The sequence below is a fragment of the Staurois parvus genome, unplaced genomic scaffold (assembly GCF_062004578.1).
Source record: "Staurois parvus isolate SC_StPar_1 unplaced genomic scaffold, SC_StPar_1.0 ptg000575l, whole genome shotgun sequence".
Lineage (NCBI taxonomy): Eukaryota > Metazoa > Chordata > Amphibia > Anura > Ranidae > Staurois > Staurois parvus.
In genome coordinates this window covers 7270067-7274806 of record NW_028318371.1, presented here as the reverse complement: position 1 = coordinate 7274806, position 4740 = coordinate 7270067, and the positions used below count along the sequence as shown (strand labels likewise).

General features: G+C 44.9%; 1 pseudogene; it reads right to left on the bottom strand.

Annotated features, from left to right (window-relative positions):
* Positions 1-1094: 1094 nt before the first annotated feature.
* Positions 1095-3896, bottom strand: LOC149450408 (forkhead activin signal transducer 3-like; annotated as a pseudogene).
* Between the last annotated feature and the right edge of the window lie 844 nt (positions 3897-4740).

Here is a 4740-nt window from a genome sequence, read left to right as displayed (position 1 = left end):
CTGGCAGGAGGTTCAGAAAAGAAAAAGGTGAGGACAGAACGACTCGAGGAAGGTTTATTTCTTTCCAAGAGCTATCAAGGCCCTAAATGGTCATTCTGAGTAATATTATCTCGCTCCAAGTGACTTGGCTTGATGTTGTGGTCGGGGTGTCTTTTAGGCTTTTATATGGGGGGGAGGGGGGCAATGTTCACGTGTGTGTATGTTGAGAATGTTATATGTTCACATGTGTGTATGTTGAGAATGTTATATGTTCACATGTGTGTGGAATTTTTTTTTTTGTTTTTTTAGAATTTCATTGTGATTTCTGTTACAGTGACAATAAAGTACCGATCTTATCTTCCAAACTACTTTTTACAGAGTATATAACTAGAAAAAGTTAAAGTGGTTGTAAAGGCTGAAGGATTTGCACCTTTATGCATTCTATGCTTGAAGGTAAAAAGCCTTCTGTGCTGCTCCCCCTCAGCCCCCCCCCAATACTCACCTGAACCCCCTCTTGATCCAGCTATGTGCACGGGTCTCAGGTCTCTCTTCTCATTGGCTGAAACACAGAAGCTGGAGCCATTGTCTCCCACTGCTTTCAATCACAGCCAGGGAGTCAATGAGGAGAGAGTGCAGGGCGGGACCAAATCGCGGCTCTATGTATCTTATGAATGCACAGTATGGGGCTCAGGAGTGAGCACGCCCCAGTGCCCCCATAGCAAGAGGCTTACTATTGGGGGCACTGATCAAGGGGGAGGAGCCATGAACACCAGTGGGGGACCTGAGAAGAACAGGATCCGGGCTGCTCTGTGCAAAACCACTGCACAAAGAAGGTAAGTATGACATGTTTGTTATTTAAAAAAACAAAACAAAAACAAAGCGCTGATATCACTTGAGATTAAAAAACAAATTCAAATTTATTTGAAGTAAAAAGAGACAGACAAGACAGAAAATGACTGATATATACATCGTTGACTAATGCCTTTGGACTGCCACCTCCGCTGGGCCATGTGCCACGATGGGTGCCAACATCATTGGGTAAGACTTGAAGTGCAGCTAGTCCTTGAGGCAAAAGTGACTAGCCCAAGACCAGCCTTGTGTCAGCAACCGGCCAATCAGAAACCATTGGGTCTGTACCCTGGGTACACCCCACCCTGAGTAAATTGCTGGCCATAGACATTTTGTATATTCATGTAGCCCCCATGTTGTGGATACTCGGGGATGTCAAAGACTGGATTATTGGGAGGGAAATCTGAAGAGGAGGTTCTGGGCGGGGGAGGCATTGAGGGCATCAGACTGGGAGTGTAAACATCCCTCTGCTCCGCATGGATGGAGCTTGAGTATGGGGTAGGCATGTAGGTATACCGAGAGGAAGAGGGGAAGTTGGGGTAAAGCAGGAGAGGGTGTATGCTGGGAGGGGCCACAACATTAGGGGCTACAAATGTTGAATAAGATGTGGGAAGGTTCCATAAGATTGCTGGGAATGTTGCGGCAGGATTTATATTTGGGGGTTGGGTTGGTATGGAGGGACCAGCCTCTGCATCTGATCTGACCGCAATATTGTCATTTGAAAGATGGGGGTGGTAAAAGTCTACAGATCTGTAGGGCTGTCCATGCAGGATATAAGGAGCCAGGTCAGGAGGGTAGCCTTCTTGCCGGGTGCCTCTCTTATGCTGCAGCTTCATGGCATCCTCGGGAATTCGGCTCACATCCACCGTCCAGCAGTTGCCCTTAGCCTGCGGCTTTAGTGGATCTTTTAGGACCTGCAAAGAGTGAGAAGACATTAGAGGCGTAGGCCGGCACAGCAAATTCACACAAATCTATTACGGGTCAGGGGAACCGATCCTTATGGCCTATTTATAATACAGACAAATAATTTCCCCGGATCTGTCCCTATTATCATAAATGGTTATATTTTACATGGATAATATAAATCTAAGTATACACAAATATACAAAATACAAAAATCAGCCTATTGGAGTGTCGTCTCTGCCCCTCCTGTGATGTTTCTGGCAATCTGCAAATTCCCTGCACCAGAAGATAGAGCAATGCCTAGCGCTGGGGGGGGGGGGGGGAGACAATACCCTGAGCTGAAAGGAAGGGGGTCAAACCTGCAGTAGAGGTGGTGGCATTGCCCTGTGCTGAAGGAGACAATGCCCTGGGGTGGAGGAGACAATGCCCTGGGGTGGAGGAGACAATGCCCTGGGGTGGAGGAGACAATGCCTGCCCTGGGGTGGCCATATGAAGAATATAATGATGCAATAGGTAGAATTAGTGTTTGGTAGTGGGAGGATGAGGGAGGGTAAAAACACAAGGTAGAGTAATGAAGCAGAGTGGACATCTACACATACCGGGGTTTATTTACTAAAGCTAGAGAGTGCAAAATCAAGTTCACTTCTGCATAAAAACCAATCAGCTTCCAGGTTTTACTGACAAAGCCTAAGTGAGCAAGCAGAGGTAAGAAGCTGATTGACTACCATGCACAGCTGCACCAGATTCTGAGTGCACCAGTTTTAGTAAATCCCCCCCATGGAGTAGATACAATAGTTGCTCTGTTTTGGGTATCTGAGTTGTGTTTGAAGACATTGTAAATGAAGCTCCCTTCACTGGGTCATACTGGGTGTGTCATCCTGGGACAATGTCTGTAGCACATGGGACTCCAAACAATCCCAAACATCACCCAGTGACACCAGATTCCCATTGTGTCACTCAGCAGTGCTGGAGGCGCTGAGCCCACAGTAGGAGAAATTATAAAAATAATCGGTAAAATTATGTTTATGTTTGGGTAAAATATAACTCTCCTTGAGTCTGCGGGATGATTTATAATGAGCAGGAAAAAATTGTTACTTTCCCTATGACAGTATTTCACAATGCTGCCATTGTCAATTTCACAAACATTTAAAGCAGAAAGTTCCAGCGATGTATAAAAACATTAGTGTAAAGAAAAAAAACTTTAAATTTAAAAAAAACAAAGACTTTTGAACATGAAAAGAACAGTTTAAATGAAGTTCCCCTCCTGCTTGGAGGTCTTCATAAATTGTAAAAATATGGCCAGAAAAAATAAAATTCCTCAACAGCTCTATAAATAGACAATTACCAATATACATCAAACCATAAATATACAATTAGTTATAAATAGACAATTGACAGACCCCCAACAGAAATGGAACAAATCCAGAGTACGGGATACAGAAAATATTCCAAGCTACCATACAAAAAGTGTTCACAACCGTACTGAGACCAGGGCCTGGTAAATTGTTCCAGAATTTTCTATGACCAAACAGTAGAAACAAAAAGTCTATAGTCACACAATTAAATTATGGGAATACAAAAAATGCTGGAAAGCTTTGGCTGGGGCTGGATGTCACTGTGGGGGACTGGGGGTTCTGGAGGGGATTAGAGCAGATCTGATGCCCTTGTAGGGGATGAGGCTTTTGGAGGGAGTTGGGAGTAGATGGGAGGGCTGATGGTCTCTTCAGGAGACTGGGAGCTTTGCAGGGCCTGGGGTTCACCTTAGGAGTTTGGAGGACACTGTTGGAGGTTGGCAAGTCAACACTATTGAGGCAGGAGAGCTCTCAAGGAGTCTTGGGGGGGGGGGGATGTGGGAAGTTGAGAGGCAACAGGGCTCTGGGCACACTCTCATATTATCACATTCACATTTTAATACAAGGACTATTCTGCAGGATTAGACCTTTAAGAGCCTACCACCACCATCACATCACAGGAGCACCAAGTCCTTACCTTTCTGAAGCAATCATTGGAGGAGAGGTTGTGTCGGACAGAGTCCTTCCAGCCCTGATAATCCCCCTTAAAGAAAGGGAAGATGTTGCTGAGCTCTTGGAGGATCTGCAAGGAAAAAATATAGTCATAAGCGAATGAGCATAACCATAAACCCAGATACGTAATACCTATCACATTATATAAGTAATACTTAGCTCCATTTGTGACTTTGACCCTCACCAGGAAACCTGCACTGAAACACTTAGGAGGACACCTCTGCAGACCTTCTGAATATGCCAGGAGCCCATCTATCATACAATACTTTCTAATATGGGCATATAGCAATTGAAGTCATGGTAAAGACAGAACTCTTTGTACATGCTTGTATTGATTTTGGCGGGAAACCAGCAATTTTCTGAAGAGGTTTGACGTTGAAAGCCTCCATGTTTTTTGCCCAGAAATGTTTCCTTTAAAGCCCATCAGTAATAAAAACAGAAAATTCACCCTACTTCTGTTTTTACTACATATTGGTATGTTTTGTTTCAGCCTTCATAAGTCTACCAGAGATTAATTTTCTCCTTAAACTATTTTTTTCTGAAAATAAAGACTTTCCCTCTGACTGGTCCTTATTCTGAGCTGGTCTCAATGTCACCCCCTTCCCCTGCCCTTATTTGCAGTAAAGTCCCAAGAAGACCCATAATGGGGGTTAGTTACCTGGGAAAGTTTGAGCTTCCTCCCGGGGGCGCTCTGGACGACCATGGCAATCATGGCCATGTAGGAGTATGGTGGTTTGGCGTATCTTTGATAATTCTTCTTTTTGCTCTTCTTGCCGTGCTGGTCATTTGAGTCGGGGGCTTTGGGGTCTCCACTGGCCTCTCCAGGGCAGTTCTCGAGGTCGGGCAGCATTCTGTCCAAGTTGTTGGGGTCAGAGACAGGCATGTAGAGGGGATGTGGATAACTCAATGTTTTGTCAAGTGTGTTGGAAGTCTGGGGGTTGCCAGATATACATAAGGCTGGGACCCCCACCCTGGTTTTATGATG